Here is a 26,560-nt window from a genome sequence, read left to right as displayed (position 1 = left end):
GAATTACCACAGACCAAAAGATTTCAGATAAAACTGTTCTTCCCAGTATGAATCTTTCTATAAATTAGATACAAGCAATATCTTGTTGAACTGGGTATTGGTTAAATAGAGGATGCAAACTGGTAAACCAAAGCCTAAGTTTTCTTCTAGCAAAGAGTGTTATTTGAATGTGTTTTATTTGTTACTCATATTATCATTACTGTATCCCTAAGCACCATTCCACTATACATAGACTGGTTACCTTGTTTGTCTGGACACCTAAAGCTTTTATCCCTGGAAAACGTGGGTTAACACTAGAAGGCAGACAGAGGTAGAGTAAGAATTAATCTTAAAAGTGTATAATAAAGTAGAATAGATTTTTGCTCCCTGGTCTCCACCTTCTGCAACTATGTTAAGAATTCTTGGAAAGATTTTTGATAAATCTTAATCACACTCTTTGCAAAGGTCAAAGAAGAGATAGTGTCTGAGTAACATTATCCACAGTCGTGATTTCTGATGAGCAGGATGCACTGGTGCGAAGGAAAAGCAGGAGAAAACTGCACAGTACTCAGTTTTTTAAGAACAAAGTTTAATTAAGGAAGAAAAGCACATCATGGGGAGAAACTTGAGAACGAAAGAGTTCCTAAGCTCCAGAATGACTTTTTTTGGGTTTGTTTCTGGGTTGCTTTACAATCCTTGCTGTTTTATTTTCAGTAGTAGTTGGGGTTGGGGGCATGTTATAGTATTTCGGATGGATGAGCTTTGCAAAGTGCCAGGCAATAGGACATCTGTTATAAAACATGTGCTATAGCCCTGGGGTACGGACTGAAACCATTCAGTATTTCTTCTGAAGCCAGAGAATGAATGGCCAAATAAATGAACACAACCTGTTTTTTTATTATTATTATTTTAAAGGATCATTTAATCAAAATAATTTATTTTTGCTCTAAGCTGCACATTTTAAAGATATATTATTATCATTGCTGCCATGTAACATATTTGTATATTATTCTGTGAAATAGAAAAATGTATATATGATATTTTAATACTGCTAGTATGTTACTTATTGGACTCTTTTTTTTTAAATGGTATAAAGAAGCTCCTATATTTATTATTTTAATTTAAAACATATTTTATTTCAGAAATAATTATTGAAAATAGAGCATAGATACAAAATTGGGCTGGGTGACTGGAAATAAAATTATTTTAATATATCATCAATATCCCCGAGAATTTACAAATTATATGGTAAGAAAAGATGTTATTTCATATGAAGTTAATTAAAGAAGAAAAGGGTTAAAAGAGACTATAGAATCCAAGAATATATATTTCTAATTAGAGAGAAACAAGCAGAACATATAAAGTAGTTGAAATAATGTCACAAATATTATGAGGTAGGAACAAGCATATCAGGAGCATAAAGCTAAGCAATAACATTCTCATGTCAGACTAAGCTATGTTATGTAGTGATCTATATCTATATAGATCTCCATGTATTTTGTATATAGCTATGTATATATAGCGAGATCTATAGATACCTATGTCTATACATCATCTATATATTAGTGGCCTATAATTATAAAAGTTGAATTCTTACTCTGCCAGTATTCACTGAGGGGACTAGACAATTCCCAAGGCAGATGTCCTTCTCGTGATGGATCCACATTCTAGGTTGTTTCCTAGAACCCTGTGGTGTCTCCACATTAACATAGCTTTCCAGATTAATGGGAGAAAAATATAGATAATGGCACATTGCCTCTGAAATGTGGTTGCCCAGAAATAACACAATCACGTATGCTCATATTTATTGACCAAAGCAAATCATATATCCATTACTAAAGCCAAGGAGAAATACACTCAGAAGAAGTGGAGACCTAAAATTGTGTTAATCTCTAGTTGTGCCTACCACACCACTGAACTATGGATTGATAAACCTTATTCTCACATTATCCAATGCACTAGTTTGAAATAAATACTAGTACTATTATCAGTTAGATAATGTTGATCTAAGCAGTTTATATATGCACAATATGATCTAACAGTGTAAAGACAGCATCAGGTTTGCCTAACAATGTGGTAAAATAGATATGCTAGAAAACTTTCTCAAACCCAAACAGTTCTGGGAAAATGCCTTTAGAGCTATGTTTTTAACTATATTGCTGAATCAGTGGATAATAAAAGATATTCTTGGAGACAAAGATAGAGAATGATTACTGGTGAGATGTAACAAGTGCTTGTGAATTCACTGGAGGATATTTGCAAATCTCTTACAGCTTAAAAGTAAGTTTTATTAAGACGAGAGATAAGTGACGAAATCATGTATCCTCAAAAGTCTATAAAATCAGAACTTGGTTTTATCAATTAGTTCATTTTTTTCTGTTTTTCCATCCTTAAATTCCTCAAATCTTGTCCTCCTCTTCATGGTTCCACCCTAATCCCAGTAATTATAATTTAAGGGTGGAGACAATTTATTACACATCTCTTAATACAGTACAATGCCTATCCCATAACCAGAACTGTGTTAATAGGAAAGACATAGAAAGGTGGGGAGTAAAGAGAAGAGGGAGGCAGAGGAAAAGGGAGATCAAACTGTAGAGCAGAGAGAAATGTGAATTCAAATTCTTCTAAGTGGGTCAAGGTATGCTCAAATCCAACCTTGTGGCTTTCCTTTATGGGTCCTTTGTGGCTGGGACAGCTCAGTGATCCCTCTGCTCATTCTCACTGTGGCAGAGCAGGTCACCCCTTATTCTGAGGAGAGGAATTGTTTGCAAGCCATTGTTACTTATTATACTAAGGAGATGTTTCAAAGGCATAATGTAGGGAAAATGGGTTTGGACTGGATCTCTTTTCACTGTGGCTGCCAGCAGTGAGGAAGGAAAACAACAATATTATAAATGTGGTTTTATTGTCTTGTTACTATTAGGCGGGTGGCACATTTGGTCTCAACACTTACCCAGATTGTTAGTAAATGAAAAAGAGTATCATTCAAGGTTGGGAGGAAATCCAATCAGCCCTGTCATTATAAAAACACATTACCTTTGGGCTATGATTGCATCAAGTCTCAAACGTTAATTTAGCTAGGACATAGAAAAAGACTTACGGCTGGGTTTTTGTAGTTATGATATATAGACATACTGAAAAAGCATATACTCTCTAAATGTAAATTTTATGTTTATTCTTCCTTTATGATTCCACAGAGCTTTATATTTCCATAGACCTTCCTCTATGTTTCCATAGAACTGGAAGAAACACTCAGTAAGGAACATGGAGACACTGGGTTAAACAAGAAAACTGAAAATCAAAGGTTTCTTTCATTAATCTCAAAGTCTATATGACGCCATTCTCCACGTGATACATTTCAGTACTGTTGCTTCCAAATCCATGTTTCTTACTTCCAGTAAAACCTGAATAAGAATCACCATTGCCAGTAAGCCTTTAAAAGAACATTCTACTGTGTGTGTTCTAGATGTTTTACAGAGAGATGGTATGACTTATACTTAGTTTACACACTTGTTCACTTGTTCAGTAGAAGCATCTGTTCTCTGTACTGATGTTCCTCAGAACAGTGCTAAGCATGTAGCATGTGCGCAAACATCCTGTGGAATTTGACCCACGAATGAGGTTTATGAACCCAGAGAAGGGGATCATGCAATAATTAGAGGCTGGAGATCCAGAGATTTTGGGGTCCAGGTTCTGAAAACATAGCTCAAAAGACAGCTTTGGAACTTTGCCTCATTTTTTGCATCTCAGTTGCCTTATCTGTTAATTAAATTGAATGGGAGAGGCCTCCAGTATTTCACAAGGCTTTAGTGAGTAAGAATAAAAAGCCACAATTATTATAAAAAGGTTTTTGTAAGTATAAAGTGCTATAAAAAGGTAAGAGAGTCAGAATAGAGATGCTAGTGGTGGTAGTGACAAAAAAAAACATTATTAAGGGGAAATAATTCAAAAAAACCCTGAAAAGACACATTGAAAATAATCTGTTAAAAAAAAAAAAGCTAGAAACTATCAGAAGTGACTATTTCATTTATAGCCAAATGGCTTTTAAAATATTTGTAACTAAACACTATAAAATTTTAAAGAATCGAATATAAAATGTAATTTGTCATTTCTGTAGAAGAAGCCACATTATACTGAGTCTCTTTCAAATCATCATACACAGTGGAATGTGTGGCAGGAAGCAGGATCTGTTTTTCAGTGACTAATCAGAAATTCTTCAGTAGAAGCCCATTCAAAATGGGCTTAGCATGGATGGAACTGGAGAGCATTATGCTAAGTGAAATAAGCCAGGCGGTGAGGGACAAATACCATATGATCTCACCTTTAACTGGAACATAATCAGCAAAAGCAAAAAGCAAAAAAAATATAACCAGAGGTATTGAAATTAAGAACAATCTAACAATAGCCAGAGGGGAGGGGGGAGGGGATGGTGGGGGGAAGGATTTTCAGGAACTACTATAAAGGACACCCTGACAAAACTAAGGGGAGGGTAGAAGCAGGGGAGGGAGGTGGGATTGGCTGTGGTGGTGGGGAAGTAGCGGGGGTAAAATGCAGACAACTGTAATCGAACAATAATAAAACATTTTTTTTTAAAAGGTTTAGATCTGCTTTAATGTCTTAAAGGATCCTGAAGGTTAAGGAAAGATGTGAGCATAGATGAATCTACTACTGCATCCTTCATGAAGACATGCCTATAAACTACCTGTCAAAACAAGCAACCAGTATTGCCCTAGCAAAGATGCCTCTAAAGTTTAAAATTCTAATTATGTTGTAAAGTTTCCTATATTCTGAAATATGATGATTAATAGAAAGAGAACTTCTATTACATTTTTATTAAAGATAGCCATTTTTTACCTTTTTATTAATGTCTACTCTAAAGCAGGCAATATAAACTCAGACACTCATAGGTTTGCATGTTATAGCTAAGAGGAATTTATATAGTAAACATCCTGAGTGTCCTTAGTAACATGTAAAAGTTTGATAGTGTGACATAGAAAGTCTTCTGCACAGTCATAGATTGCTTTCCCTTCATCCCAACAATAATTGTATTCTTGTTAGAAAATATGTAGGGCTTCTGCTTTTCCCCATTATATGAAACACAGATCAGGGAGATCATTTCAATATCTGATAATAATATGTATCACAAATTTATAGAGAATTAATTCCTTCAAATTATACCAATGGCTAGGTGTCTCATATTATATTAGTACAGCTATAGCAAGGGCTGATGAGAAAAACTGATGGAACTGTGTAGTACGAATTTTCAGTAATCACAAAGATAGCACTGAGAATCTGTATAAGCATCTCTTCAAACCACTTGGACAGGTAAAGGATATTAAACATAAAAGAGAGTGAAGCCACCTCAGACCTTCCCGTGTCCAGCCATGCTCAACCTCACCATGTTCTTCAACATCACTGCTGATGGCAAGCCCTTGGGCCGCATCTCCTTCAAGCTATTTGAAGACAAACTTCTGAAGACAGAAGAAAACTGTCATGCTCTGAGCACTGGGGAGAAAGGATTTGGTTAAAAAGGCTCCCACTTTTACAGAATTATTTCATGATTTATGTGCCAGTGTGGTGACTTCACACGCCGCAATGGCTTAGGCAGTAAGTCCATTACAGGGAAAAATTGGAAGATGAGAATTTCATTCTGAAGAGCACAGGTCCTGGTATCTTGTCCACCACAAGTGCTGGACCCAGCACAAATGGTCCCCAGTTTTCATCTGCTCTGGCAAGACTGAGCGGCTGGATGGCAAGCACGTGGTCTTCGGCCAGGTGAAAGATGTCATGGGTATTGTGACAGCCATGGAGCACTATGGGTCTGGGAATGGCAAGACCAGCAAGAAGATCACCATTCTGACTGTGGACAACTCTCATAAATGTGACTTGCATTTTATCTTACCCTCCAGACCATTCCTTCTGTAGCTCAGGAGGGCACCCCTTCACCCTCATCTGCTTTCTCTAATCTCCATGCTCTCTCCACAGTTCATTGGGTTTCATATTTTCCTTACCCCTTCCAAATGTAGTTGGATTGCAGAATTAAGTTTATGATTATGAAATAAAAACTAAACAAACAAAAAAGAGAGTGAAGAGGATTAGAATCAAGGCAATAAATGATGTTGAGATCAAGACACAAATATTTCTGTCACATTTACAAAAGGATTTCATCAAATCTCTAGTGAAAGATTTGACATTTCTTATTTATTAGTTAAAATCTCTTCATAAAAACAAATTAATGTGTATTTTAAGTGGTGAATTTTATGCTATGTAAATTATATCAATTAAAATTGTACTCATATATTAATAATGAGGTCTGTTCAGAAGGTATCCAGCCATGTAATATGAAAAATAGAGACATTTATTGAAAAAGATACAGAAACATTGTACATAGGACAATGATGCCTAAGTCCCTTTCAAAGTAGTCACCTTGGGACCTCACACAGTTCTCTCAGCCACCATCAGCTGCCCCGTTGTATTTTCCTGACTCTCATCAACAGTCAAAATTTCTTCCCTTTCAAAGGTGATTTGAGTTTTGAGAAAAGCCAGAAGTCTCAAGGCACCAGATCTAGGCTGTAGTGGGGCTGAGTCACCTGGGTGATTTGATGTTTCACCAAAAAACTCTTCATGAGCCCTGGCTGGTGTGGCTCAGTGGATTGAGCACTGGAGTGCAAAGCAAAGGGTCACTAGTTCAATTCTCAGTCAGGGCACATGTCTGGGTTGCAGGCCAGGTCCCTCGTGGGGGACACATGAGAAACAACCACACAGTGATGTTTCTCTCCCTCTCTTCCTCCCATCCTCTTTCTCTAAAAATAAATAAATAAATAAATTAATTAATTAATTAATTTAAAAAAATTTTAAAAACTCCTCATGAGATCTGATGCATGAGTGGGTGTGTTGTCATGATAAAGGTGCCCATTACTAGTTGCCTATAGCTGTGGCCTTCTAGATCATCTGAATAGTTTCCATGGAGGAGTTTTTAAGCTTAACAGAAAAACTGATGCATATTCATTACTCACTCAGTTATTTTGAATGCAGTGGCCGCACAGTACACACGCTCACTCAATGGCATCTACACCTCCACTGACTAGTACAGTGAAGTTGTCATTGTTCATGCATGCACATTCCAGTCCACTCTCCTTGGCTGCCAGGTTACATCGAAGTCTCTCAAACTGTTCTCGTTTATTAATAATGGTTGTATTTTTTCAAGCAGCCCTCACCATATATTTAATTCATATAGGTTTTAATTTGAGATATATAATTCATATAATATAAAAATATATAAATTATATACATATTTTTCTTTTTGTCATTGTATATATGGTAAACCCACATTAGCTTATTTAACAAAATCTACAAAAATCAAATTACTAAAATTATTTTCATTATAATAAACATAATTTTATCAACATAAAATAAAATCATTTTTATTATCAAAATAAAAACATAACCCAAAATAATTCTTACAGATAATAGGTTATGTATTTAATCAAGGCAAACACCACTGCAATCCAAATTATGTAATAAGAGTAAGTATTTCAGATTAATATATTCTCCAAAGAAAAAACAGTACTGGTTCAAGCATTATGAGTGTTAGGCTATATCACACATATTTCATTAATATTGTTATATTGTAACAATCCTGTCTACTATAAGTCTCTTATTAAGACAAAGTGTTGATCCCTAAAACTCTAAGAATTTTGTATTTTATAGGAGCATTGCCAGTAAGATCCTTGCTGATTAATGTGATCTTTATTCTTTCCATAATATTTACAGGGAAAAAGTTTTAAGTGATATGTAATAAAAGACAGGCAGAGTTGAAGATCCCCGGTCCACTACACTGCTCCTGCCCATGGAACACTATATTTAAAGATTCTGTTTGTAGAAAGGAGGGGTTTTCCTTTCAATGAGACAGTAGTCCTACTGCATTTATTACCTAAAGGAGATAAAATGCCCATAGTTAATGAAGAAAATGAGAAGTTTCTATGTCCCCTTTATTTCCAGGCTTGAGTAATGAGAAGAGATTGATTAGAATCAAATACCCTTCACACAGGTGGTTGAAGTTCTTGGTAGTATATCAGTCCTCTCCTCGTTCATAGATCAGTGTGCTTCTGGACTTCCTGGCAATCAAGTTTTCCTTTCCTTCCTCCATACATCTCTGACAATAGAGCCTTTGCTGCTCTTCATTCTCTAACCAAACTGTAAACATTGGAGTTGTAATAGACTAGAACCTAGGTCTCCTGCTTGTATTTTGTGTTCTTTCTTTAGGTGATTTCAATGATAGCCTAAAGCATTTCAATCATCTCCAATATTTGCACCAGCCTAGATTACTTTATCCTTTAAAAGTTATGTATTTCCAAATGTTTGCTTAATATCTCTACTAATTCTGAACCTGGCTAAGTCCGATTACATGTCAAATTCATGGGAATTAGTCTTGGCCTCTTCTACTCCCTGGTTCATTCACTTTGCCACCTAAAATACTCTTAAAGACTCCCACATCTCCTCATCTCTGCTGCCACTTTGGGTTAGGACTGGACTCCCAATATTCACTCTTGGTCTCACAGACTGGCCTTCTCTCTGCATTGCAGATTGAGCTATTTTGAAAGAATAAAATGTACTATACTCTGATTAGAATACTAAAATAAATTTCCATTGTTCTTAAAATACAGATCAAAATATTTGACTCACTTACAAATCTCTGCACAATCTCACCCTGCATACCTCACCAGCCTCACCTGAACAACTCTTCCCTTCCTTCCTGTGCTCTGGCTACACTAGCTTTCTCCCTGGTCTCCAAGTATTGTGTTCTCTTCTTCTTCAGGAACTTTGCTTATTCTGTCCACTCTGCCTGTGCTGATCTTCCATGGTCCTTCCTCATTTACTGGATTGATTCCCAATCATCTTTTATGATTCCTCGAATTCCTTTGGGAAGCCTCTAACGACAAGAGCTGATTCCTTTGTATTTTAGTCCACTTCAGCTGCGATAACAAAACACCACAGGCTGGGTAGATTACAAACAACAGGAATTGATTTTTCATAGCTCTGGAGGCTGGAAGTCAGAGAGGGGGAGCCGGCACAGCTAGGTTCTGGAAAGGCTTGCAGAAGGCTTGCTCACTTCTCACTGTGTCCTCACATGATGGGAGGGTCAAGGCTCCTCTTGGGCCTCTTTTCTGAGGCCCACTTATGAGGGCCCTGCCTTTATGACCTGTCATCTACCGAAGGCTCCATCTCCGAAAGCCACCACACTGGTCATTAGGATTTCAACACATGAATTTTGAAGAGGACACAAATATTCAGACCATAGGACCTTGTCTTAAATCCTCATAGCACTCTCTGCTGGGCTCCTTTGCATGTTTATTACAATTGTACTTCAGCAGTTGTGCTATTAATACTCTTCTGTACTAGAATAAAAGCTACAGGCGAGCATTTCTGTCTTATTCACTGTTTTTACCGCAGGACTTCTCCTATCCCTGTATTCCCAAACCATGACAAATAAGATCAATATATATGTGTTGAGTTAATGATTAAAGATATAAGAAAAAAATCTCCTTTCTGAACACTTATAGAAAACATCAGTCTACCTGGCTGTCTAGTACACGTTAAATAAATTAGCATGAACAGGAAGAACTGACTGGGTGACATTTTACAATCATCCCTTGATCTAATCTCCTAAGAATTCTCTTAAGAATAAATCCAAAGCCTGTTGCTCATTTATATATTTGCTCCTGCTCAGGTGTCTCTCGGCAATAATTCTATTTTCCAGGCTAAGTCAAGAAAATTACATTTACAATGTCTCATTTTAGGTAATTAGAAAATTGAGATGAACATCCAAATACCTGATTCATATATTTAAAAAAGCAAGGCCACTGCCCCTTGTGAAATCTGTCTCAGTGGTATCCAGGACAGCAGAAGGGTCATAAATACACCATAGCATTAGTTGCAATAGTAACCAAAGTCATTGACGATCGCCCCCAAACTTTATTAACTTGGGTATATTTTTCAGAAAGCCTCCAGGAGCAGGCAGATGGCATTCTCTTATTTGCACTATTCCACTGCAGAGAACTAAAGTTTAAACTATCAGCTACCTGCCATTTCTGGAATTGCTGCAGATAAAAACTCTTTGATGATTTCAGTTTTCTGCTGCTTGCTTGCAGGCTTACAGAGAATAATTGCCACCATAAGAAACACTACTGAAATTGACAATAAACTGAATTTGGCTGGAAGTACATTGTAATTCTGTTCTATATTAGTGAGCTGCACTGCTGGGACAAGTGTTTGTTTAAAACCAAAACACCAAACAAAGCCCTGGCTTTAATGAAAATGTAGAGAGAATCATCTTTGAGATATTTATGGTTATGGAGATTGGAATTGTTTATTAGGAAGATAACATTAACGGTTTCCTCAAGTGGATTATTTCAGGATGTAAACTGCTCCCAATATGCTTAGACGTATTTGGAATGGTGTAGAAAAGACACAGAGAAACAAGTGGAAGTGAGGCGTTTTATGGTAAAGAAATAGAGGGACGTGGGTGCAGGGGGAAAGTAGGAAAGAGGAGAAACAGAGAAAAGGCAATAGAGTAGATTAAGATACACACACATGGTCAAAAGATCCAAGTCCAAGTGTCACTATTACTGTGTTGCATATCTGCACATTTGATTATCATTTTTTTCTGCTGAGGTATTTTTAATTATATATATAATTATGTAGTGTCATCACCAGGATAGCCTCTTCCCCGCTAGAAGTCATTTCTAATGGGCAATGAATTTTACTACTGAATAATTTAAGTCAAAAAGGCAGAGAATGGTCTACTTTGGAGAACTCCAGAATATTGTATTGATCCCTAAGGGTCAGTTAAAATTGTAGAATCTTGCTAGATAGGGCTGAATGCTAGATTGATTCATATAAAAATTTCATATAGAGGTTTATTTCCTTCCTTGGCACCTAATTCCCTAAAAGTTCACCACTATTCCAATACACTCTACCATAACACTCATATCCTACAGCAAGCAACCAAAATCTTAAGGGAAAAGAGGCAATAACAAACTTGAAGACAAAGCATTTTGTTTTATCTGAACTAATCAGTGTCTTTAGATCCTGCTTATTGATATTAGATATTTGTGATATACAGAACTTTCCCATAAACAGTAACATTTTTTTATTAAGCGTATCTCTGCTATCATGGTAACTTGATACCTAGGATATTGCCAATAGCCTTTCTAAGGGGTCTCAATGAAACAGATATATACTAAAATTATTCCTATACTTATTAACTTATTAACTTACTATACTTATTAATTAAGTATTATTAACTTATACTTATTCCTATCCTTATTAACTAAGAAGCAGCTGGAAGTAAAATACCCTCAGAGGACAAGGCAGGCAGATTGCTACAAGGTAGCCCTGATTTAATAAGGAAGTAGAGGGTAAGGGGATTTAAAAATATCTATCTAAGAGAATAAAGATATAAGATGCAATAGCAGTTATTGATTTGAATCTTTACCCTCTTGGTATAACTGAGTCCATAAAGCTCCTCAAGGTACACTGAAATCCCACACTTTACAGTTACCTTTTAATGATCCTATTATATCCACCTGAATGTCAAATGCAATTAATATTTATCAATTATACTATATATAAGATGCTTCAATGAACACTTTTGAATATATTGCATATTTAATCTTCCCAGAAACCCAATGGAGGGTTAATAATCCTATTTTACAGAAGAGGAAAATTTAAGGCTAAAATAAAAAAAAATTGGATCAAGAATAATGCCTACTGGTGGTAGGGAATGATTTCTGAAATCACTAGATGATGAACACAGCAAATCTGTTCTCTAAAAAGCAATGATACACCTAAAAAAATGGTCAAAACAACAACTTCTGGACTCTGGACACTGACAGAGGGCAAACAGTGAATCTAAAAGCCTTTATTCAAGGGCAAGTCTTGAACTTTAGTAAGAGAGAAGATCTGCTGGGTGTCAGCCTGGGAATTCTCCTATACTGACTCCAGGTCCATGACATTGAAATAGAATAAAATATAAGAACTACAGGGTCATTTCAATAGATGTGGGAAAAGAATGACAAAAATCAACAATCATTAAATATAAAAACCCTCCACAAACTAGGAATAGAAAATTGTTTCCTCCACCTGATAAAAAGACATTCACAAATACTCTACAGTTACAGTTATACTTACTGGTCAAAAACTGAATGTTTTCCCCAAATCAGTGACATGGCAAGGACTTCAGTTCTCATAACTTTTGTTTTACAGTGTCCTAGACAAACCAGCCAATGCAATCAGGTGACATAATGCAACAAGATCAGAAAAAGAAAAAAAAAGATATGTACTGTCTTTACAGATGATATAACCTTGTACTGATAAAAATTCCCATGAATCTCTCTTTCCCTCAAAAAAAAAAAAAAGGAAATAAATAAGTTCACTAAGGATGCAGAATACAAGATAAATATTTTTAAAATATATTGTATTTCTTTATAATGGCAATAAACAATCCAACAATGAAATTAAAATTAATTCAAAATAGCAGCAAACATTAAACACTTAGGATTAAATATAAGAAATAAAAAATCAAGGCTGATACACTGAAAACTACAAAACATTGCTAAGAGAAATTAAAGAGGATCTAAATAAATGAAATGGTCTTCTATGTGCATTGATTGGAAGACTCACTAGCATTAAGACAGCAATTGTTCCCAAATTGATGTAGAGATTCAGTGCAGTCCTTACCAAAATCTCAGCAGGCCCTTGTGAAGAAATTGGTCAGCTGATCAAAATTTATAAGGAAATGCAAAACGCCCAGAATGGCCAAAGCATTTTGAAAAAATCAAATTTGAAGGACTAGTACTTTCCAACTTAAAAATATACTATAAAGCCACATTATCCAAGACCATGTGTTACTAACATGAGAGAACTCTAAGAATAACTCACATGATGAATTGATTTTTGATTAAGGTGTCAAAATAATTCTATGAGGGAAGTGTAATCTTTTAAATTCATTGTGCGGAGACAATTGGACACCCACACTTAAAATGATGACCTCCGATCTTTACCTCACACCATATATAAAGATTAACTCAGAAGAGATTGCAGATCTAAGTAGAAAAAGGCTTAGCTCAGATTATATAAGTTTTAGTAGACAACATAAGGGAAAATATCTATAACTTTGGTTAAGTATACTAAAAACTAGCAGGCTTCATAAAGAAAGAAATAGCAAATTGGACATCTTCAATATTAAGCGCTTTGTATTTCAAAAGTCACACCTAAGAAAATGAGAGAACAAGCCACCCTACACACAAAGAGAATATATTTGCAAAACATATATCTGATAAATGATTTGTAACCAGAATTTGAAAGATAAAGAACACTTGCAGCTCAGTAATAAAAATGCAAATACTTGATTTTTTAAAGGGTTACATGATTTGAATAGAAGTTTTCCTAAAGGATATATATGAATACTTTTTTTAAAAGTTAAAAAAAACATTCAACATTATTATGAATTTGGGAAATCAAAATTAAAGCCACAATGAAGTATCACTTTCTATCCATGAGAATGGCTATAACAGAGATAATAACAAGTATTGGGGAGGATGTGCAGAAACTGGACAACTCATACATTGCTGGTGGGAATGTAAAATGGCTCAGTCACACTGGAAAACAGTTTGAGAGTTTTTAAAAATGTTAAGCAACATTTTGTCATATAACTCTGCCTTTCTTGTTGTAGAAATCTATTCCTGAAAATTGAAAGCACGTGTCCATAAAGAAACTGGTACATGGATGTTCATAACAGTACTATTCACGATACCAAAAGTGAAAACAACCCAAACATCCATCAATTGACAAGTGATTAAACAAAATCTCATATGTTCTTACAAGAGAATTTTATACATAAATAAAACAGTACATGCTAGCACATGAATGAACCTCAAATATGTTATGCTAAGTGAAAGAAGCCTGATGCAAAAGAACATATATTGTATGTACCATGTATAGAAAATGTCCAGAATGTGCAAATCTATAGAGACAAAGGTAGATTATTGTTTGTCAGAAGCTGAGAATGGGAACAAGGTGTGGGTTTCAAAAAGATAAGAAATCTCTTTTGGCTGATGAACATTTTATAAAACTGAATTATGGTTATGATTCCATAACTTTATAAGTTTATTAAAAATAATTGAATGGTACATATACAATGATTGAATTTCATGGTATGTAATTTAGATTTCAACAAAGCTGTTTTATAAGAAGGAATTATAGCTATAATTAATTAGCCTCTTCTTTGTTTCATAAATCAATCTAAATGCTTTAAACATATTTTATTTAATCCCCAAATCTTCAGAAATATCTGTTAGTTTTCAGATAAGAAAACCAAAACTCAGTGAGGTGAAATAACATGATATAGCTTTCTTAACCTATACCTGAGGGAGTTAGAATTTGGTTCTTGTTGTGAACCAATGACGAACTCCATGAAGAACTACTATGTTATACTGCCCACTCAGTATAATTCCTCAGTTATGTCACACAATAGGTCTAGATGAAGTGCAGTGCTGTTTGTAATATACCACTCTACTTTTCTGTAATGGACTGAACTGTGTTACCCCAAATTCATATGTTGACACCCTAAAATGAAGTCTTTAGTGTGGGCCCTAAACCAATCTGACTGTTGGCTTTATAAAAAGAGCAGACAGAGACACACAGGGAGACACCAGCAATGCAGGAGAACAGAGAAAAGACCATGGGAGGAGTTAGCAAGAAAAAGGCCACCTGCAAGCCAAGGAGAGAGTCTTCAGTGGACACCAAAGTTATGGGCAATTTGACCTTGGACTTTCACCCTACAGAACTGTGAGAATATAAATTCTTCCTGTTTAGGTTACCCATTCTGTTGTATTTGGCTATGGCAGCACTAGAAAACTATGGCTTCTGAGACCGTACTATATTGGGGTCCACAAAGCAAAATAAATAATGAACATTACTGAGTTAAAGATAATTTAGGGGATAATTTTTTTAAATTCTCTTTTTCCTTTAAATACCCAATTTTTCTACTACATCGGTAGAGTTTGATTATCATACTATTTATGTATACTAAATTCTGAGTAACTAAATATTTCCTGAAGGCTTAAATAAATGGATTAGCGCAGAAATATTCAGAACACTTCATTTCTTATACTTAGATGTAAGCATTTATAAATTTCTCTGTGTCTGTTTCTTTCTCCCATATCCATGCTATTTACTCTTCTTTTTTTCAACCATGAGGTTCTACTGGGCATTTTTGGCTGTTGGTATCAGCAGGGTTAACTGAGCAAGCATCCACTGCACCCCCCTTCAGTCACACTAGAACTTAGCACTGGAAAGAATATGGGGAAACTTGTAGAAACACGCACACACACACACACACTTATACCCTAGTGCTTCACTGTGTCTGTATTGATTTCTTCTATAGACCTAATTTCATAACGTGCCCTGAAAATTACATCATCTATTTAGTTTCAAAATGACCTAAGAATTTAATTGGATTTGTAGGCAGTAATTAATGTAATATTAATGGATATTTTTAAAAGTAGCTAATTAACAGCTGACCTTTAATTTTCTTTTTAAAGAAAAGGAACTAAGCATAATGAAGAAAGGGACAAAAAAGAAACAGAGAGAGAGAGAGAGAGAGAAAGAAAGAAAGAAAGAAAGAAAGAAAGAAAGAAAGAAAGAGAAAAGAGAAAAAGCAACTTTGTCTCCCCTGCTAATAGTACCAAAGCTTTAATTAGCAGAAAGACAGCATCCATCAGGGACATTTGGAGAACTGTGTGATACATAATGTATCTGATTATCTTATGCCCATAAAAATGGCTAAATAATTTAAATGCAATTCAATAAAAATATATTTTCATTGAAATACACTGAAGAAACTCAGGAGTTGGGTGAGAGATTAAAAGCTTCTTATAACAGGAAGATTTTGTAAGATACTGCTATGAAAATTCAGAATAAAAGATTACATTTTATTTCCCCTTTTATGTAGCCAGATTTCTTCATTTTGTGTTGTTCTCATAACAGCCCTGAATAAATATATACTACGTTATTTGGAGGCATAGTAAAAGGAAGTATACAAATTCGGTATTAACATTACAGTTAACACATACAGACAGGGTTGTCTTCTCTGGGAGATCACCTTTCTGAAGTTTGATTCTACCATGTCCAAGACCCTACCCACACGGGCCAACCTTTCACTCATCCACAAAAGATTAATGGCTTTGTTTTCCTCCAGGCCACAATCAGAAGCTGGAACCCCTCCTAGGATTGATTTTTCATGTTATGCAAAGTACATTGGTGGGCTTTTATAACATCTGAGTGAAAAGGGATTTGTCTCTGAAAAAAGTACCAAAACCATCTTCACTAATTGGCCCCTTTGTTGGCAGGCAAAGCAGAGAGGCCAAGAAATAAATGGGCCATGAAAATTTAGCTACAACCTTCATCTAAAAGCCGTCCCTTTAGGTCAGCAACCAGGCTAGCTGCTCTGGTCACGTGGGAGAATGTCTGTTCTAACAGAACCTATTTTGTGGATAAAAGAAAAAAAATGGTATGTATCTGAAATGGTGACTGATAATGTACCTACCTCATTTGCCATATTCTTTTATCTAAATCATTAGCCTAAACTAATTTATAATGTATTTTGATCAGTTTTTCATAAAATGAGGTCTCTGGATCACTTCCATCACTTTCACTTTGAGTACCTGTTTAACGTTCGGATTTCTGGGTCCTGCTCCAGGATCAGCCTTTTTTTTGAAAAGCTCCTGGGATAAGCCCTAAGCATGCTGAAGCTTGTGAACCCGTCTGTGATGATAAATTTAAGCTATATGGGGTCTTTTTTTAAGTAGTTTATTTTTAATTGTATTTTTTCCATTACCCCTCATACTCTCTTCCACCTCCACACCCTCTTTTACCCCTCCTGCTGCCATCACCACACTGCTTTCTGTGTCCATGAGTCCTTTTCATTTTTGCTCAATCCCTCCATCCTCAACTACCCCCGCACCAGAGCTATCAGCTCAGTCGTTCTCTACTTAGGAGTCTGTCTCTATTTTGCTTGTTAGTTTACTTTGTTCAAAAGCTCTTCTCCTCAGAGAATAGCTGCATCTCTGTGCTCTTTAGGCATCTCAATCTTACAACTAAATGTCACCAAGAAGAAAATGGTTGGGAAGTGAACATCAATATCACAAGGAGTTTTCCCTGGGATGTCTTAATGTTCAACCCATTGGATTTCAGTGTCAGGCCATCACAGATTCTTAAAGGGGATTCTATGATTATTTTCACTTTGCTAATGGCCCATTAACACCAACTTATTGATTTGAGGAAGCCTTAGCTCCTTGAAGAAAAACAAAGAAACAAACAAAAAACAAGCAAAAAACCTTGGAACAGACAGATGTGAATTCCATTCCTGGTTTCCTGCATATAGTCCCTGAGACCTTGGGCAAAAAAGTTACTCACTATGTGACTTAGTTTCCTCACCTGAAAATTTAACTTTAATAGTATTCACCTTACTTGTGTTACACAACAAGTCAATTGGATTAGCATACCATAGTCTCCTGTTCATGATACTTCCAAAGATACCTAAAAAGACTTAATGAGAATGCTATAAAATAATTTTGTAATAATCTGTACACCTGTAAGATAAGATGACTATTTTTTCTCCTCTCTGCTCTTTTCCAATTAGACCTAGTTCTAAGTATCAGTTTTAAATGAAACTGCTGGATCCCTTTTTCCCATAGGTGTTGCTTAATTGTTATTTTAAGGGTTTTGGGTTTTTTTGTTTTTTTGGTTTTTTTTTTTTTTTTTTTTTTGGCTGTAGCCCTTAGAAGCACAGGGTCTGGTACTCTTTCTGGTTATTTGCATGATAGTTTGACAGAATAAACTTGGATTAACAAGAAAGTCAGTGTTGAGTGGAAGAAACTGAACTACCACAATAGAATCACATCTCCCTTCAAACTAGCCCTACTATATTTCTCTGGGAAAATGAGTGCAAAAATCTTGTTTTTCTTAATTTTGTTAGTTACCTACATACATAGTACTACTATTTAGATAAAGATTCAAAATAGTCACAATGTGTAAATATTAGCTCACAGGAAAATTGTTCAAGGTAAAAAACAATAGTAGGCTAAGGCATTTGTTTAGTAAAAAACAAATCTTGTCATGTATCTCAAAAGATAACTTTAAATAATTAAATTAAATTTCTGGTGACATTTAAAATGTAAAGTCTCCCAGGACAGATAATTATTATATTTTATGTTCTATGGACTGCCTTGTAACACAGTTTGTTCAATGAATGCTTTTGACATTGGCTATAAATTTATGCTGAAAATAATTATCTCACTTTAGTTTAATCACTTTTCTTTGATTCATCTCTTTTTTAAGAGATTACCCAGATATAGTATGTGGACTGAAAAAAAATAATTGGACTGTGGTACTTTTTTTTCCTTTTTTTAACTTTAAAGGTAAGTCTAGTGGAAAAGGATTTCATAAAATTGGTTATTTAGCCGAACTGAATGACAAATACCCTCCAACCAAGAGAGTCTCTCTTGAGCCAAATTGGGAGATCCCCTAAGTACTACTACATGGGATGTTTAACTAATTCCATGAGAATGTTTGATCATGGGTCTACCGATCTATTTTGGTGCCGTGTGGAGTGCAATTCATGATCCTTAACACAAATCTCTCTCTAAAAGCGCAAAATGAGCAGCTCAATCATAGGCCCTAGATCATCTTGTCTAAATAGAAACACCTTATAATTTAATTGATGAAAATTAATTTCATGCTTTTAATTCAGATGTGAAAACACAGCACCATTCGCAATTGTCAAGGGTGTTTGGCCTTGGGTTTATGAGAGAAAATGAGACTAAACCCTTCCCTCCTAAAAAGAACCAAAAGGCACCTTCTTTATTTAATGTGCTCTTGGAAATAAAGAGGTGGGTTCAGTAGAGTACTTCTGAGCAAAGAGGAACACTGAAGAAGGCTGTCATTCACTGCCTGCCTTTTAATCAGGGATCCAAATTCTCAAACTCACATTGAGTGAAAAGTGTATTGACAGCTATTAAAATCCACCATATTGGAACTCACCTTTCACTTTCAAAATGATCACATTCTTATATGTTAGAGTGTTTAAAACAAAAAACAGTAAAAATGTTGAGATATTAGATTTAGAGAAATGCAACAAGACCTCCTTAGAGTAAATCTGACTTTTCTCCTCTTTATATATATTTTAAGCAACCAATATTTCATTAATATTTTTATCCACAATTAATATAGCCTTAAAAATCAGAACAACTGAACTTAGGTTCTACATTATTGATTAAATCCAAAAACATATATCATCATATCAGAACATCAAATCTGTCTGCAAATGGATCAGTGATGTGGTTTAGGCAGGCTGGTTTCCTTCTTCCTTCCTTCCTTCCTTCCTTCCTTCCTTCCTTCCTGCCTTCCTTCTTTCCTTCCTTTCTCCCTCCCTCCCTCCCTCCCTCCCTTCCTTCCTTCCTTCCTTCCTTCCTTCCTTCCTTTTTTAAAATGAGGGTATGAGCTAGGCTTCAATCGCCCAAATTTTCCATAGGTTTCTTAGCACAAAGGTGCCTATCAAAAGTGAACAGCCATAAGCAATGTTTCTAAGCCAAATGAAGACTTTGGCAACCCAATACTGTTATTATTGCTATTGCAGTTCACTTTACAACTACTTGCCAAAGTGGCCACCTTCTATGGATACTGTTTTTTGTTTCTGCTTTTTTTTTTTAGCTGTAGTTCACCAATATCTGCATCTTGCTAAATCTCTTTCTATGCATGTGCTATATCTCTGGGTTAAAATAAAAATCAGTGTTCTTTCAGATAAACATGAGGCAGATATATATCCATAAATATTGTAACTTTACAAAGCTCTGGAGAGAAGAACAAACTTTGACTAACAATGATGTACTCTGGAGACTTTTTAATTGTCAATACCAGTGGAAAATGAGTAGTGACATTAAAGAAAGAAAAAACCCACCAATCTGTAATGGACATAAGTTTGGAAATTTAAGAAAATTTCTACCTAGGAACAGATGAGATGTATGATGGTGTTGCCATCTGCAGTCATTAGAACGGAGATTAGTTCGCCTGCTCTCTTTCTGTCAGCTCAGTGATCACAGAGATATTGGCTTCTCAGCTTAGTAAACTAGCTAATTATCATACTAAAAGTCTGATTCTCTAAATGGACAATTGAAAAATCCATTCCAGAATTAGAGAGATAGATTTGTAAGGCAATATCCTTTTCAGTCCTTTCAGGATTGGAAGAGGAGGTTCTAATCTTTCTTGACAAATGTGTACTCTAAACTTCCATCCACATCCCCAAATACAGCCAGCGCTTCCGACATGCAATCATGAAGAAATAAACACACAATGACGGATCCTTTTATTTTACTTCTCCCTTCCCCAAATTTCTTGTTTTATACAATTGCCTTTCAGCAAACAGTCTACTGCAGTAGTCAATGCAAGTTATTCAATGGTTTCTCTGCACACATTTAGAACACAAATTGAATTAATTTAATGGTCAAATCCTGTCTATTTCAGCAGGGGCAAACTTTCAGCATGGAAACAGGAAATTGCAGTCCTACTCCTGCAAAAACTTCCACCAAAGATTTTTTAAAAATATACACAAATTGTTCTGTTGATGCTAACTGACTGTAGGCAAAAAACAAACAAAAAGCAGGCTCATGGTAGTTCACTGGAAGAGCGCAGAGGTAAGTAAGGTAAGTGTGCCTCAATGTTCACAGTCCAACAAAGAGAAGATCCTCTTACAAGATCTGTAAGAGATTATGTCACCATCCTTTACTCACTAAAGAAAGGCAACATTTTAGCCTCATTCTCTTGTGAATCTCACCTCAGGATGAAAAAAATTGAGTCCCATTTAGCTGCCTGCTATGCTGCTGTTCATAAATTGCTGTTCTTTCTCTACCTCCTCCTTAATTTCCTCCTGTGTGTTCAGCTAATTGCTTGGGAATGCCATCATTAAAACCCAAATTGGAACCTGCCCACAAACCAAACACCCCCTCACTTCTCAAAACACCTGGGCTAAATACTGCCTTCCCTACATTTGGCTTGAGAGAGTCATTCTCAGGTTAGCTCAAAAGCAGCTGTGACACTGAATAACTCAGAGGTGGGAAGGCATCAGAGGTCAAAACAAATATTATTCAGCCCAAAATAACTTTGGATTTTCTTTATGGAGCAGATATTTGATTGACTGAATTAGATTGGCCAACAGTGATGTTTGCATGCCTCCTGAGGTTTACTGTGTGTCTAGGTTGTGAGTAATGCCAAAGAAGACAGTTCTTGCCTAAACAAATACAATCTTACAGAACAGGAAATAGCACATGTTCTAAATGTAAACTACTAAAGCAGGCACTGAGTGCTTTTTAGAGACTGGGCTGTCTGTATCCATCAATACTAAACTGGAAAAAATAGGTCGATTGTGAGAAGAAGCTGGATGTTGTTAAATCTCTGAGAAGAAATTAAGCCTGGGACCTTGGCCATAATGTGTCACTAAATTTTAGGAAATGGAGTAAATTAACTCTAAAATGTCATCTACATCTTTTTTTCATTATTTTATTACTTAAATTATATAAGTTGAGAAGAGGAGAGATGAGTAAATGTCAGGTCAGGTTTTGAAAAGGAAAGATTACTTAGAACTTTGTAAGTCCAATTTAAAGTACTATTCCACTTTGTGGATCTATAAGAGATAGCTTGGGTAAAAATACTTTATCTTTGGGTATAGAATCCATCACTTAACAGTGCTGTCTATGAATACTTACTTGGGCAACATTGGTTTAGATCTATTCATATTACCATATCAGTTACAGATACTATTTAGCTGTCTGTCACATATACATACTCTAAAATGATACCCTAGCTACTCCAGAATAAGTTGCCCAAAATATGCTGTGCTAAATAGGGCTTAATGTCTCCAATGTTGTTTGGAACACTGTGATGATATCATGTTATAAGAACCTTTCAGAGTTTGGGAGGTCTTAAAGGAAGCTTCTAGAGGAGACTTGTTGGGAACTGCCATGCCTGGTTTCAGAAGCTGTAACCCGCCCCCCCCCCCCCCCCCCATGGCTAAGGCTGAGTGAGTGATCTTCAGACCAGCCACCACTGAGGAGACAAAGCTTATCTCCCTGGCAGGAGCACCACTTCTGCTCCTTTTACTTCATCCGTAACTGGGCCCCAATGCTTGGTCGGTTAGCCAACGACGAAAGATTCTCCAAGGGGGGAATAACATAAGACATACACGATCGTGTGGCAGCCCTCAAGGAAGGACTTGGGGGGGTATGGAAAAAGGGGGTGATGGCCAAACCCTCGCCCCTCAGCTTTGACATAGCCTGAGTCCTCACTCTGTCTGCAAGAAGTCTCCTAATCTCTTGACCGCCTTACTTCCCCTGCCTGACTTAAGCCTGAAACAATGCCGGAGGTGGGTGTGGCCCTGTGCTGGAAAGGGTGGGCTCCCTGGGTGATCAGGCCTGAGAAAGAATATATGAAATCCTGTGAAACCTGCTTTGCTACGAATGTTCTTAACTGAATGATAAGGGTCTGAGCAGGAAATGAGTTTGTTTCCCAGAGTTTTGTAGCCCTTTAGCTAATAGACCCTAACTCAGAATAGGCCCTCAAAATTCTTTGTATGTTATCTATGGTTTGATCCTTACTGCCTGACAATGATTAATGAGATTTACCTGTATTCCTATGCAAAATTAACCCAATAAAATCCCACTGAGGAAAAGGCTCTTGGACCTTCTCCTGTGAGAGATCAGTTACCTTTCCTCCCCAAGCAGATCATGTCTTGGTTGACTTATTCTCATCCACAGTACATAGGGGGCTCTTCAGGCAAAGCTCCCCCACAGAGACTATCCTAAAACAGTATTGAGTTTTAGGACTAGCACTACCCCTGAGCATTTATAGGCTTTTGTCTAAGTGAAAGAAACATAAAATATTAGTGAGAAGAGAGGACTAAACTCGAGCCCTCCTTGCTGTAACTAACTAGTTGAGTGAGACCACATAAAACCCAGCACCTAAGGGCATTAGGAGTCTCATAAAAAGCAAGGATCTGGACTAAAATTATTAGCTCTTGGATTCTAAGATTGGAATTTAACTTCATTATTTTATTACTTTATCATATTTATTTATCGCCTATCCAATGGTGAACCACTTACTCTTTAAGAAAAAAAAAAAGTGTAGTGAATGCCTATTGTGAAAATGCTTTAAAAAGTATCAAAACTTGGAACAAATTACATGTTAATAAAACATGCCACAAAGAAGGTCTTCAGACAGAAATTCACTAACTGAAAGTGAATTTCATACAATTTTCACATTCCTATAACTTTTACGGCACATACCTTTTTTATTTTATTGGCTTTGACTTTTCTTTGGCTAATTCTGACTTTATAATAAAAATCCCCACTATTGTATAGGGATTAAATTGTTTTTGACATCTAGTTCCCATCTGACCCCTAGCCCCATATATACATTGAACTTTTTTGGTAATTAATCAGTTATCAGATCTGAAAGATACTTTCTGCCTCGCTGGGCCTTTGTAGTTCCTACACAGATACATTCTGACTGAGGCTGCTTTGAAGCATCACCTGTTATAACAGGTGCTTATTTCTAGGTGCATCCTTCTTTGTGTAAAGGCTCAGACTATACCTTACATACAAACTTCTTACAGACCACAACGTATTTAAACTTCACATTTCCCTGGACCCATAGTGGACTTCATATAAAAGTGTTAAATGAAAGATTTTTGCAGGAGCACTACTTGGTTAAAAGAAAGGAGGAGGGACTACAAATACGAACTTTGAACCACACATATTGAACCTAGAAGACAATTACATGGCATTCATATTTATTAACCTATTTCTAAATGGAGGAAATTAAACCTTAAGGAAATCAATGTGACCTGGCATGTCTTTTGCTCTATGTCCTTTTCAAGGCACCCAGGATGACACTTTTTAAAAAACTTATGAAAACTTTCCTTGTCAGAATGATTAAACCCCAAATATGAAATTGATCAGACCCTATTTTGGCACAGGGATCTTTATTGCCTATGCCCTTTTCACTTCTTCCTCTTCTTTTTTGGGTCTCCACTGAGTTCCTCATTCACATTCATAAGAAAATGTTATTATATCTCATGTCAGACAATTAATCTATCAAGCACTTTTATTCTTAGTAGCACATTATTTTTTAAATATCGCGTTTATTAACCTAAAAGGGGGAATTGCCAATAAGAAGTGTTTGAACTGTGGTTCTCAACCACAACTGTATGTGAGAACCATCTGGGGAGCTTTAAAATCCTAGTGTTTATCCCAAACCTCAGGCCAATTAAACCCAAGATGGGCAGTGGGACTCAGGCATCAGAACTTTAGAAAGCTCCCCAGATGGCTGCAAAGTACAAATAAGATTGAGAGGCACTCAATGGAGCCCAGTCTATTTGAAAAAGAGGGTGATTTTTCATCTTTTGAATAATAGCATAGGGTTTTACTTTACCCTGAATCCTAAACACACTGACAAATTGTCACCCATGAAATAATTTAAGCTAACAGACTGAGAATAGGCTGAACAATCCTATTCCCATCAAATCCCTAAATATTTTATTGAAAGATATTTTCTTTTTTTTTCCTTTTTATTGAATTTATTGGGGTGACAACTGGTTAACAAAATTATACAGGTTCCAGGCACACAATTCTACAACACATCATCTGTACACTGTATTGTATGTTTACCACCCCAAGTCAAGTCTCCATCTATCAGCCTCTTTTATTTCCTCTTGCCTCAGCTATCGCCACACCGTCATACATGTCCATGATGTTTTTCTTTTATTTTGGGGGGGCTGAATCCCTTCACCACCAGCACCCCAACCCCCCCCCACCCCCCGCCCTTCACACACACACAGCTCTCAGTCCTCCCTCTACCTATGAGTTCATCACGATATTGCATCTTACTTCATTTGAAACAAGTTAGTCAGCGGAAGATAAGCGTCATATGATTTCACTCACATGTGGAATCTAACAAACAAAATGAACTAACAAGGAAATTATTTTAAAACTGACAAAACAGGTTTTACCCAAGTTATTTGGACCCAAGTCTGGACACTAGTGCTGATCAGACCTGGGGAATGTGATTCCACTGAGAAAAAGATCGCTCTCAGTCTTCCTTGGTATCACACACTGTCATGCTAATTTACCACCTATCTGTATAACTTCAGGCCATTTTGACTCCCCAAGACAACCCTCAGAATTTCAGTTGGTCCATTTGTAACCTAAATATCATCTGGGAACGTAGTTTACTCTTGTCTATCAATATGCCCATGCCAAATGGTATATTTTTGTTTGAATTTAGTCCACAACCTGCTATTTCAGCATATGTTTCATAGTCAAATGGTACCCCACACACTCTCACAGATAAATAGAGAACTCCCTGGGTTTCAGCTGCCCATGAGACTATTTACTTTAAGGTATTTGTTTCCTGATCCATGAATTTCAAACAATGAACAGGTTTGAATTTAACAGCAGGCAGCCTTGCCAAAGGGTCTGCAAGAACAACCAAATGGAAACCAGCAGACGATTCAGGAACACCTGCCTGATGCTCTTCTGTTCTTGGTTGCTTGCCCAAGTCAACCATTTCGAAAGAGGGAGTGTAAGCTACAATTAGATCTCAAGATTTGACATGGTTGTTGAATTGTAATGGAAAGCCATATGCCTACTCAATTTGAGGAGAAATCATGTTGTGCTGAATTATATAGTGCTGGCTCTATCCTGATTTCCACAGAGCTAGTAAAACCATGTTCACTTCCACGTGTCCATCCGTTTCTTCAAGGACATTTGGATGGCTTTTATTACCTACTCCTTCAAATAGATAACTGCCTCTCTGTTAAAACAAAATCTATCTTATATTTTTTGAAAATTACTACTTAAACAAAATTATGCTTAGAATATTATATTTGAGAAATGACTCGTGGGGCAGTTTGGTTAGACTATAAATAAAGTCCAGAAATTTCAAACAGGCATTATATCAAAGTGGTAGGCAAAACTTTTCTTTTTCACGTAGGTCTTTTGTTCCACTTCTATCCTTGTATGCACTGAAAGGATTGCCTCCATGAAAGAATTAAAACCTAAAATACAATTGCCTTCTCACTCCTGAAAAGATGGATTTCTTAACACACTTTCAACTACTATTCCCCCAAACGAATTTAGTGGTGAACACATTCTTAGTGATCTTTGTGGAAGACACAATAATTTAGATATTCCAACTGCTTTGTTGCATTTCTCAGAGTACTTTACATTGAGTACTTACATGACTACTTTACAATAGCCATGTGACTATTTCTGGTCAATGAACTGAGAGAAATTGATGTGGATCACTTCTGACCAAGACATTCAAGAATAAGTGTACAACTTTCATCTCTCTCTTGATCGCCACAGTAATCCAGGAAAATACAAGCTCTGAGTGGCCTAAGCTACAGGGTGGAGAACTATCCTACCCACATTCGAGGGTGGGGTGAGAGACATGTAAAATTCACTGTGTT

The 26,560-nt window shown here is 36.2% G+C and overlaps 1 pseudogene; it reads left to right on the top strand.

Annotated features, from left to right (window-relative positions):
- Positions 1-5,325: 5,325 nt before the first annotated feature.
- LOC114505978 lies at positions 5,326-5,858 on the top strand (annotated as a pseudogene).
- Positions 5,859-26,560: the final 20,702 nt, after the last annotated feature.

Source organism: Phyllostomus discolor, chromosome 9 (assembly GCF_004126475.2).
Source record: "Phyllostomus discolor isolate MPI-MPIP mPhyDis1 chromosome 9, mPhyDis1.pri.v3, whole genome shotgun sequence".
Classification (NCBI taxonomy): Eukaryota; Metazoa; Chordata; class Mammalia; order Chiroptera; family Phyllostomidae; genus Phyllostomus; species Phyllostomus discolor.
Note: the sequence above shows the minus strand (reverse complement) of the source record. Positions and strands in the feature narration are given on the sequence as shown.